Raw genomic sequence first — 12,975 nt, 5'->3', positions numbered from 1 at the left:
GTGTGAGAGAGAGAGAGAGAGAGAGAGAGAGAAAGAGAGAGAGAGAAAGAAAGAGAGGGAAATTAGGGCAGAGTTTGTATGATTAAGATAGCAAGTATAAAATTACTTGGGGGTCAGGTAAACACATACACAAGTTTAGAGCTGTGTTTCACCTTTAACAAAATGAAGAAAATAAATATTAGTGTTCATTTTTTGTTGGAAATACACATCCTAACTGTACCAAGTACTTTTTTTTTATGAGTAAGGATTAGTCAGGAAATAAAACAACTCCAAGATTTCCAACAAAAAACAGGAAAAGAAGTCATCTCTGACCAAAGAACACTTATTCCCAATTAAAGTATCTTGATATTTCAGGATGTTGGCAGGTTTCATAAGGGGTTTTAAGATACTTTAAAAGAAATTCTTCAAATTGTCTACGGTTGAGTCATTAAATACTAGTTACATAGGATGAGTGCCCTGAACACATATTAAGTTTTCCTGAGGAAAACAGTGTATGGTCAGGTCTGGATGAAGAATCAGAGAATTAAGATTAGATTCCAGAGTTGGCACTAACTGAATAACCAACTACCTACCTACCTACCTACCCACCTACCCACCTACCCACCTACCCACCTACCTACTTACCATGTTGAAGGAACCGTGGTTGAGTTATTCAACTTCTCTGATTTTTAGTTCTTCACACTGAATATGGGTGCACACTACTTGTCCTGCCCACTTCCACGACAGGACAGGAACATGAAAATGCTTTGCGGATGTTCAAGTGCTACACAAAACCAAGGTGAGGCCTTGCCTGTGCCACTACTGTGCTGTCTAGAAAACACGCAGTCGTTTCTGTTTGCAAAAGTGGCCACGTTCATTTTGAGAGCTGCTGCAGGTCCGGCTCCTGAGAAGCAGTTCTGAGATGGAGAGCAACAGGTAGCAGGCTTGTTAGGGTATGGCCTTGGGACCCAGACTTTGGAAAGGGAGAGACAGAACTGGGCTGAGGGAGGAGCGGGTCGATGCGGCCACCTACCTGGGGCCTCGGCCAATGCTATGGGAGCTCTGAAGCCAAGGTGATCCTGAGGGTCATCCAAAGCCTTTGCAAGGGGTTGTGTGTCAATCAGTCATTGGGTTTGGGCTGCCCTGGAAAGGGGCATGAGCTTCAGCAAGGTGAGTGACAGTGGAAGACCACCAGCCAGCAGCATTCTTAATCAGGATAGAAATTTGTTGTTCCCAGCAGGGATTCTGGGTGTAAAATGTTCTTTAGCTAAAATGTTTGTCAAATGTTCTTTTACATGAACTGTATCATGTTCATGTCTCATAGTGTTTGGCCAGATTTCTACTTAAAGTAATAAGAGTCATATTAAATTTTTTCTCTCACAAATACAGTTAGAATGGTACTTCCTGAGAATCGGTATTCATAATTCCAGAAAACCATACAGGTGGTCCTCAGGTTATAACAGTCTTGACATAACAACGTTTTGAGTTTACAATATTCCCATGAAAACAAAAAAATTGAGATGTGAGTGTTTTGGCTTACGCTGTTGGCACTGTACTTATGAACTATGTGGGGGACTAGTTTGGTTGTGTGCGGCAGAAGAATACGCAGTATTGCCCCATAGGAGTGAGGGAGTTGGCGTCCCCCAGTACTCTTGCCTACGCCATTCTGGACTATTAAAATTGCAAGCGTTCTGTTTGTGTTAGGTTAGGATGTATTTAGATTTATACCAAAATTCGGGTGACGTCACTGCCGTAGGAATGGGACTGTGTCATAACCTGAAGACCCCCTATATTTTGTTCCAAATTTTATGACAAAAATTTTATAAAAGTAGTATTTTTAATTTCTAGCATTAGCTTAGCATATTAGAGTAAAAATATTTGAATTGATGATTGAAGAATCTTGCAGGACCCCACTGTCTTTTTGAAGAAAGAGGGCCATGCACAGGACTGTGCTGTACATATGTGACAGCGTTGTCACCTTCCACACAGACAGCATCTTACTTGACCTCCAGAAGCAGCTGTGAGATACTCAGGGCCCTGCTGCTCTTCCCATTTTATAGGTGCTGAGAACAAGGCTCAGATAGCTACACAGGGTCACAATAGAAGAAAATGGCAGAAACAGTGCAGACAGTCGCTTTTCTGGTCTGAAGGGCAGAAGCACGCTCCCCTTCTCTATAACACGTTCTCTCAGGAGCTACTGGCCCCTGCGGGTGTGGGCTTTACACCGAAGTTCTGAGCTTTGCTTTACTCCAGAAGTCATGGGTGGTCAGCTATCAACCCTCCCCCAGCTCTTGAAGTACAATAATATTTACCCATCTGTTCATTCAATCAATAAGTACTTTTTGAGTTTTTATAAGGTGACAAGGTTGTACTGGCTCTGGGTGTAAACAGAGACAAGACATAGCACTTGCTCTTAAGGTGCTTAATGCTACTAATTATGGCCTCATACCTGCTTCAAGAACGTTTTGGACATAGAGAGGATTTCTCTCCATGTGCTAGAGGAAGAAAGGCTCTGGTCCATACTTTTTAAAAATTTTGAAATCTTTGATATACCTTAAGAATTGTGGTGATGCACAGGTTACAAGTGTCAAAGAGCAGAGAACTCATGAACACAGGGGCTCATCTTGCCAAGGCTCCTGTATGTCTAAGGAATGGAGGTGGAAGACAGGAGAGAAAAAGATTTCTAGAATGTTCTTATCTTATTTTTTTTCCTGAAAATTAAACATAATCCTCAAAGAGTGAGCTGCATAGCTATTGTAATGCAAAGAGTGAATGTCTCATATTTTAATGTCTTGGGGTCACTTCTCTAATGCTTCAGATTACAATTAGGAAGATGTTCTCACATTTAGCATTCAGTACCTGAATGATGACGTGGAATAATAATGTAATGCTATGATTATGTAACCTAAAACTGCTGGAAGGCCCCGGACAGTGCCAAAAATTTACTATATTTATAGATTAAGCAAAATGCTATTTCTTAGTTTAGATGCAGATACATATTCAATGCCTATTTGCTTTGGCATTATATTTAGAAGTTGTCAAGAAATTGGTTGATTAAAGCCACCTGTGCCAACTATCATAGCGAGAGCTGGAAAAAGCCATTGATTTTGACTCATGTAATGATTGGCGAGGGAGCCAGACCTGTTCGAAGTCAATTAAAATTCTGTATGCTTCATAGTAACAGGGCCACCATACTGAAATATTTTCATTTTCCTATTTGCTGCTGCCTTTTACTTCTGTAATCAGGAGTTGACCCTTCTGCTCAAGGGCTATTAAATTGACTTTACATGAACCAGGCAGACTAAATCGTCCTTTTCCAATATAATGCTTTTCCATTTGGCAGAAGTGGCTTAGGACTGCTAGCAAAATGACAACATATGAGGTAGTAGAGTTGATTTTTTTTAGGATTTATTTTAGGAACTAATATATTATTCTTTAAAGAGAATTGGTAATGTATGTCATCTTGTTTCTTTTTTCTTTTTTACTGCTTTAGCTTTTATTTCAATTAAATAAACTTATCATAAGTCCAGATTTTAGTGGTAAAGAGTAAACAGCATATAAAAGATGATGTAAAATTTCCAGATACAACAACTTGTGGGTCAGAATGAACTTTTATAATGGCAGGTGGAGTTCACCATCATGTATTCTAAAGATGTTGCAAGATAAGCTTATGATTAAACAGTATGATGACTTCTTATTTCAGAAATAATCAGTAAAGCCAAAATTACATAAACTAATAAGTGCTTTTTATTGCCAAATCTCTAGAAGCAGGTAGTATTGACTGAGCCATAGTTTACCATTCATGCTTACAACTTCCTTTACGGTGGCAACAATTTTGTTTGAAAGAGAATTGATTTTTGTTGCTACTGGCTTGGGTAATTTAGGCCTAAGACTAGTAAATTACATTGATGTCACTATATATTAGAGGGAAATATATTAGATGTATCTATCAAAAAGTACTGTTATTTAAATTTCCAACCCCTGAGATTAGATTTTAGATTATAGACAAATTCCACATTGCTGACTGTAAGACAGTTTATATTTTAATATTCAGAAAAGATAATATTAAAAAGAATAAAAAAGATGCTTTTCTTTTTTGTAAGAAAATTTTTGGAAATAATTACTATTGGACTCTCTTATAGAGAAACTAGGTAATTTTTAGACCATTTGGGTGTGTTAAGAGAATAGCCTATTCTAGTTTCTTTTCTTCAAGGGACAAGATTTTCTCAGAAGAGTCTATGTGCTCTAAACAGGAAGCACAATTCTATTTGTAATACTAGCTCAGATATATAGAACGATGATGAGGCCATAATTCTTATAAAATCTTTCAAGTTATTCTTTAATCACCAACTTTTAAAAATGTTTTGCAGTTTTATTATAAATACGTTTTGAATGCTTCCAGTTTTTCCCACTAAAATAGTATAAATTACTCAACAGTTCAAAAACTAACTGATTATTTGATTAATAATGAACAATGAATAAGAAACTCATTTTCAGCAGCAAGGGAAACATCTTGGGCTTCAACTTTAGCAACTAGATTAAATAAACATCTGTACTTCCCTTAGAATATCAGTTACATTTTCCTGACATGTATTTGTGATTTTATTTAACAGAATGAGATAATCGTAGATAATAGCACTGGCTAAAAGGTAACAAACAATCTTATTGATGTAACACCAACTAATTCATAATTGTAGATGGAATGGGAGTATGAATTCAGGATGCTGGGTAGTGTATGGATTATTGGATATGAGATCTTGTAGGATGCTGTTGCCTCTATCCTCTGGGCTGAAATCTCATGTCAAAGAAACCAAATATCTGGGAAGTTATGAAATATGCTAATACATTTTATGTAAGAAAAATGCTTGTATAATATTCTTGAGTTATGTATGATGGGAGTGGGTAGGAAAGAGGAACACAAAGTTATTTCCCTGGAATCAATAATGGGGTGGGGAAGTATTTTCTGATACTAGCCGCAATTGTTAAACCACATCTCCATGATGTCATCACCTAATACAATGTCTGACTCCTAGGTACTCAATACATATTTTTAAAAATAATATTAAAAAAAAGAGAGATGGAGAGAAGGCGATTAGGAATAAAAATGAAAAGGAGAGAAAGAAAGAAAGAAAGAAAGAAAGAAAGAAAGAAAGAAAGAAAGAAAGAAAGAAAGAGAAAGAAAAAAAATAATATATCTTCTAAAGAACCTAAAAACCCTGGGTTCTTTGAGTGTTTGCTTTTCATGACCTATGGGTCTTTTTATGACCTAAGCTTTCATGACTTATGGTTCTTATTCCTTTGGATCTCAGTTTCCTCAGCTGACAAATGGGATGATGAGATAATCTACTTCATAGGACAGTCATCTGGAGGAATGGAATAACAGTTAAGAAAATCTTGTAAGACAGACAGTACTATTCAGACATAAGATGTAATCGGTGTTATCAAAGTTATGGCAATTGGGAAAATCTTGGTAGATTCTTCCTTTAATAATGTGCATAACAAAGAGCTGTTTTGGAGGATTCTTTTCTAAAGTGTCATCTAACTTAAGCATATGCCAGACCATATCAGTTATGAACCTACTTCTCTCAGGAAGAACTGTGCTCCCCTTACACACAGGTAGACAGACAAGCTCCTGACACATACTGAAGACTATTTGATTTCTGCCTATTCCATTTAAATTCTCTGTATTCAGTTTCATTTTGACCTGTTCCAATCACAAAACAATTCTGTTTTTTTCTCTATTCCCAAATCTCGCTTATTTAGATAGCAGGTTACTAACTTGAGATAATTACTTATATTTCTATCTTTAGTCAGGTATCAAAGATTTCCCAAAAGAGCAGATCCTACACCATCCAAGCTGGTGAGAAATTTGTAAGAAAACTAACCCACTCCCTCTTTATGTCCACAGGATAGCTATTTGTGGAGAGATCAAGTTCACAGTTACTCATTTGAACTTGGAATCGAATCCAGGTATATGAACTTTTGATTCACCTTTTCATTAAATCAAGTCAATTCCCCAAGGGATAGAAATCCTGAAATTGTGCATTGGAAAAAATTAGATACTGGCTAGATTTGAAGGGCTATAAACAGTATCCTTTCTTTGCTCCAAGATGTATGATGAAGTCCACAAAATAAAAAGAAATTGTTAACTGCACTTCCTTGGAAAGAGATTATGTACTAGCACCTTGACTTTAGTTTCTATTATGAATATAATTTTGCTCCTCTTACTATTTCCAACTGTAGGACTAACTCTAAACATAAAGGGTCACCCCTGACACTTGAGAGGGTAAGCATGAATGTAATTGGGTATTTGGTTGATTCTGACATGCAGTATACTCTCAAATTACATTTTATTCTGCACCTTTCAACTAGAAGACTTGTTTAACTTTGGGGTTTGAGGTCATCCACTGCCCTGATGTTAAAATATAGCTCCGTCTCCGATTCCCAGAAAAATCAGACAAAAGTATATTAGAAATAATTGGCAAGCAGGTTGGACACTGGAAACGGCAGAAAAAGACTTGGCATTCACTGGAGAAAGTATATGTGAGGACCTTACATCACAGTCCTGGCACCGCCGCTGGCTCAGCAGCTCGTCTCAGTATGGGCTCTGCTTGGAGCAAACCAGTACCGGGACTCTCTCTGTCTCTGTCTCTCTCTTAAAAATCCACTACAATCTGGAAACCATTAAAGCAACAAGATAATTCTAAGGAAAAGAGGAAAAAAGCAGAATAACTTCAAGTCAGCACTGTGTCTGAGACCTGATCTCTACAAGCACATTATAAAACATCAAAGCCAAAACAGAATAAATGGAAAAATATGGCCCTCACTGGTTATAGAAAAACCAATTCAACAATATAAACTCTTCACATGCACATAATGATATTCAAATAGTGTTCCTTTTGGTAGTAATTGATAAGTTACTGTGAAATAAAGATTTTTTTTAGCAATAGGCAAAGTTAAGAACTAGCTCCTGGATGATTGACAGAAAATAAAATCATTTATACAAGGTTTTAATTAATGCCTGGAATCACGTGTCTTGACGTTTTAAGATGCTTAGTCTGAACTAAGCAGAGGAGACCAATTTTCCCTCCCAGAATATAAGTTTAATGAGGGCAGAATGTTTTTAATTTCTCAGTTAGAAAATTTGAGACTAATTTTTGATAGTTATTTAGCAAAAAAACCCCTTCAATTTATTATATCATTTCTAAAGTAATACAAGGTTCTTTATATACATCATCTCCCCCAATCTCACAGGTATAAAGAGGGACAGGCATTGTCATCACCGTTTTTACATGACGAAACAGTTTTGTAAAATGACACAACTTACGGCCCTGGCCGGTTGGCTCAGTGGTAGAGCATCAGCCTGGAGTGCAGAAGTCCCGGGTTCGATTCCCGGCCAGGGCACACAGGAGAAGTGCCCATCTGCTTCTCCACCCCTCCCCCTCTCCTTCCTCCCTGTCTCTCTCTTTCCCTCCCGCAGCCGAGGCTCCATTGGAGCAAAGATGGCCCGGGCGCTGGGGATGGCTCCTTGGCCTCTGCCCCAGGCACTAGAGTGGCTCTGGTAGCAACAGAGCAATGCCCCGGAGGGGCAGAGAATCGCCCCCTGGTGGGCAGAGCCTCGCCCCTGGTGGGTGTGCCGCGTGGATCCCGGTTGGGCGCATACGGGAGTCTGTCTGACTGTCTCTCCCCGTTTCCAGCTTCAGAAAAATACAAAAAAAAAAAAAAATGACACAACTTACAATTGGCACAATTAAGGTCAAATATAAGATTCTGGCTTCTAAATCTATTCTTTCTCTCCATTGTTTGATTCCACACAACTCTTCTCTTGCAGAGTCATTATTCCCATGATTTTCTGGAAAATGTGGGGTAACGCAGGTTGTACATGTGGTTACCAAAGCCAACTTCCTACCTAATATGTGACTTACTTCCACAAACAGAGATAGATACTTGACAATCTCTGTCGAGTTGTGTCTGTTATAGCCCATTTTTTTTAAACCAGCTATACTTTATAGAAAGTTCTTTTTCAATAAATTTTTCAAATTGAACTTATTGGGTGACAGTAGTTAACAAAATTATACAGGCTTCAAGTGCCCAATTCTATAACATATCTCTGTACACTGTATTGTGTGTGCACCCTCCCCCCCATCAAGTCTTCATCTGTCATCATTTATGACCTTTATACCCTTCTTCATCCTCCCCAATACTCCCTCTTCCCTGGCCATCATCACACTGTTGTCTGTGTCCATGAGGATTTTTTGTCCTTTTTTGCTCAATTCTTCCACCTCCCTCGCCCAGACTCCCCAACCCCAACAGTTGTCAGCCTGTTCTCTATCTAAGTGTGTCTCTATTTTGCTTATTAGTTCATTTTGTTCATCAGATTCTATATGAATATAATTATATGGTACTTGTCTTTCTCTGACTGGCTTACATCACTTAGCATAATGCTCTCCAGGTCCATCTAAGCTGTTACAAAAGGAAATATTTCCTTCTTTTTTATGGCCATATAGTGTTCACTATGTAAATGTACTACAACTTTTTTATTCACACATCTACTGATGGGTCTTTGGGCTGCTAACAAATCTTGGCTCTTGTATATAATGCTGCAATGAACATAGGGGTGCTTATATACTTTCAAATTAGTGTTTTATGTTTCATTAGATAAATTCCCAGAAGTGAAATTGTTGGATCATAAGGTTGTTCCATTTTTTTATTTTTCGAGGTAACTCCATACTGCCTGCTTTCCACAGTGGTAGTACCAACCTGCATTCCCACCGATAGTGCATGAAAGTTCCCTTTTCTCTGTACCTTTGCCAACAGTTCTATGGGAGCACATATTTTTTGATACATCTGCTAAGGGATTAGTATCCAAAATTTACAAAGATTTTATACAACTCAACACCAAAAAAATCCACCAATTCAATTTAAAAATGGACAGAAAACCTGAATAGCTACTTCTCCAGAGAGGCCATATAAGTGGCCAATAGACATATGAAAATATGCTCAATGTCACTAATCATCAGGGAAATGCAAATTAAAACCACAATGAAATATCACCTCACACCTGTCAGTAAGGCTTTCATCAATAAATCAGAAAGTTTGTTCTTAAACAGAGTGAAATGTATGTCTTACCACTGCCAACTGATTGCTTCTAGTTTTGTTTTCTAGATCAGTTTAGCGGAAGCTTAATACTCTTCCAAATTACTACCCTTTAAATTCTTTTGAACAATATTATGTACTTTACTTCATTGACTCTTTTCTGGGCTAATTATCTTCAGTTCTCCAATTTCTTTTAAAAAATATAATTTTTCACATCCTTCATCTTTCTTATTCTTCTTATATTGCTTGAATTTGCCAGTTTCCCTATAAAATCTAATACCCAAAATTCAGTAAACTGTTGAGATATCCTGATCAAGAAGAACATGATGGATTTTTATTTTTTGCCAAGTTTCTTAAATTTAACTTTTATTATTGTGGTCCAGGTTTACACTTTGGCTTTTATTGAACTTAGGGTTCAATGAAAACCTCAGATCTATTTTTCATAGGAAACATTGCCAAACCAAGTTTCCAAACATTTATCATTTAAATGTTTCTTTGAGACTCTATTACTTTAGTTGCTAGAGATGATTTTAAATTCTGATTTTGCCAACACTCCCCTACCTTGCCAAACAAAGGAACTCCATCTTTGTTCCGTATTTGATAAGCTGTCTTCAATGCCTTTATCCTATATATTGGTAAACAAGCTGAACAAAAGTAAGAAAAGGTCAGGGCATTCTGATAGATAGACAATCAGAGGGTTGAGTAACACTGAGACATTTTCTGTCCTCTGGTACTTCTGTTCTCTAGATTTCCTCATGGAGCTACCAAGGACAATGGATATCTTAATGCTCATTCCTTTCTACTGTCATTGCTACTTTTAGCCATTTTCATAAATACTAGCTTAAGTCTCAGTTTTTCTCCTAGACAAAAGGACCTAGCGGAGAATTGACACAGAGTAGGCAATAAGTCAATATTTATAGCTCTGTTCACTCTTACTTTCCCTTCACCTCCTGCTAAAATAAGTGATGATATAGTGATGAATAACCCAGTATTCTTTGTAATCCACTTAGATGTTCTTTATACTTTCAATAAAAATGTTCAAAATTGTACTCATTATCTTACTTTTGATCTTTTCTTCTTCTTGGTCATGCTGGTTTATGGTCTCACATTCTCTCTGACAGACAGATTCTAAACCTTCCCATCATTTTGGAGTCCTTTCTACTTCTAGCATCTAATGGGTAGATGCAATCTTGCATTTTATTTCTAAACATCTTCTAGGTCGAACCCTTATTATTTATTCTTAATGTCTTTGTTCTGCTCAGTTTATAATTTCCTTGCTTCTATATCATGGCATTCATTCCTGGGATGCAAGAATGTTTTAACATGTAAATGTGGTAAATACATTGATAGAATAAAAAGAAGTCATATGACCATCTCAATAGAAGCAGAAAACCCACATGACAAAATTCAACATCCTTTTATCATAAAAACTCTCAACAAATTAAATTTGGAAGGAGCATACCTCAACATATTAAAGGCCATATATGATAAGTCCACAGCTATCATCATACTCAATAGCAAAGACTGATACTTTTCCCTCTTAGATCAGGAAAAGACAGGGATGCTCATTCTTCTCACTCCTAGTCTACTATAGTCTACAGAATAATCACACAAGAAAAACAAATAAAGCCATCAGAATTGGAAAGAAGTAGAACTGTCTCTATAACATGAGTTTCTACATAGAAAACCTTAAAGATTCCACCAAAAAAACAACTGTTAGATCTTATTAACACTTTCAGTAATGTTACAAGATAGAAATTTAACATATAAAAACCAGTAGTTTTTATACACTAACAATAAGTTAACTGAAAAAAGATAAAGAAAATCTCACTTATAATATAAACAAAAACAATACATAGGGATAAATTTAACCAAGGAGGTAAAAGATATCTACATGGAAAACTACAAGATATTGATGAAAGAAATTGAAGAAGACACAAATAAGTGAAAATATATCTCATGTTCATGGATTAAAAAAATTCATATTTTTAAGGTGCCCATACTACTCACAGGCATCTGTAGATTCAATGTAAGCTCTGTCAGTAAGTATTCCAATGGCATTTTCTACAGAAACAATGAAGAAAAATCTTAAAATTTGTGTGAAGGTACAAAAGACCCTGAATAGCCAAAGCAATCCCAAGAAAAAAAGCAAAGCTGAAGCTATCACATTTCCTCATTTGAAGCTATATTACAAAACTATAGCAATCAAAACAGTCTGGCAATGGCATAAAAACAGACGAATAGACTAATGGAACAGAATCAAGAGCCCCCAAATAAAAGCATGCATATATAGTCAACTAATACTTGACAAGGGAGCCAAGAATACTCAGTAAAGAAAAGACAGTCTCTTCAAAAAATAGTACTGAGAAAATTAAATATTTACATAGAAAATAATAAAATTAGACCCTTATCTCATACTACTCACAAATATTAACTCAAAATAGATTAAAGATGTAGATGTAAGGCCTGAAGATATAAAATTCCTACAAGAAAACATAGGGAAAAAGTTTCTTAATATGGGTGTTGGCAATGATTTTGGTTTGGTTTTGTATTTGATACCTAAAGCCCAAGCAACAACAAAAATAAACAAGTAGGCTACATGAAACTAAAAAAAGAAAAACAACTTTTGCACAGAAAAATAATCAAGAAAATGAAAAGGCAACCTACAAAATGGGAGAAAAGGTCTGCATCTTTTAGGGGTTTATATCCAAAATATATAAGGAACCCATACAACTCAATAGCAAAACAAACAAACAAACAAACAAACAAACAAACAAACCCCCAAATAATCTAATTAAAAAGGGGCCAAGGATCTGAGTACATTTTTTTTTTCAAAGAAGATATTCAAATGGCCAAAAAAGGATATAAAAAGCTGCTTAATATCACTAATCATCAAAGAAATACAATTAAACACCACAATGAGATATCACTTCATACATGTTAGAATGACTACCCTCAAAAATAGAAGAGATAATAAGTATTGGTGATGACATGGGAGAAAGGGGATTCTGAGCACTGCTGGTGGGACTGTAAACTGGTACGGCCACTGTGGAAAATAGTCTGAAGCCCATCCCCCAAATTAAAAACAGAACTGCCATATTATCCTGCACAGTGATAGGCAATCTCTTGAGCTTGGTGTGTCAAAATTCGCCAAAAAACTGAGCATAACTCGGGTGGTATGTCACTTCGAGAAAAAAACCATAATTTCCCGATATTTATAGTTTAAATAACAAAAATGTATAATTGTAATATATAACTGTATTTAATAAACCAAAAACTAATTATTTAACTTACCTGCTTAGTGACTTCTTTGTTCATCTGTCAGTCGGTTTCTTTTGTTGGTCTTGATATTATTTAACTTGTGTGGGGTGCCATAAACTAAGATAAGTGAGGGGGAGGGGGAATTCTTTAACTAACCTGCTTATTAGTGACTTTTTTGTTGCTGAATTTTATTGGCTAAATCTTCAATTGAAGGTTGGTATTTTGTACACTTCAAGCCCAAGCAAGCGCTACTAACTTCATCTGTCAATCTGTTTCTTTTGTTGGTTTTGATATTATTTAACATTGAGAATAAGGTCTCACAAAAGTACGTAGAGGGAAAAATTGTGAGTAAAGCCATTGCTATATTCTTCAGGGTGCTAAAAGTGTCTGGTAATCAGTTCCAGGCACTACAAATTTCCTGTTCATAGTGGCACTCCTCTTGATTCTCCAAGCGGCACCTTTCCAGATTCTCAAGCTTTGACCTCAAGTCGACAGACACCTGAGCCCAGATGCTGTCTTGAAATTCTGCAAGTTGCATCTTATGTAAATTAAGATGGCTGCCGTTATTTCTAATGGCAGGAAACAGCACCCATAGCACAGGCCCTCGCCTCTCCCAGCCTGCCCCTCTCTTATCTCAGT

The 12,975-nt window shown here is 36.6% G+C and overlaps 1 non-coding gene across 1 annotated transcript; it reads left to right on the top strand.

The window, feature by feature from the left end:
* Positions 1 to 7,307: 7,307 nt before the first annotated feature.
* Positions 7,308 to 7,383, top strand: TRNAS-GGA (transfer RNA serine (anticodon GGA)). The gene has a single exon. It is a non-coding gene; the product is annotated as a tRNA-Ser (tRNA).
* The last annotated feature ends 5,592 nt before the right edge of the window (positions 7,384 to 12,975 follow it).

Source organism: Saccopteryx leptura, chromosome 3 (assembly GCF_036850995.1).
Source record: "Saccopteryx leptura isolate mSacLep1 chromosome 3, mSacLep1_pri_phased_curated, whole genome shotgun sequence".
NCBI classification, from domain to species: domain Eukaryota; kingdom Metazoa; phylum Chordata; class Mammalia; order Chiroptera; family Emballonuridae; genus Saccopteryx; species Saccopteryx leptura.
This window is presented reverse-complemented; position numbering and strand designations above follow the sequence as displayed.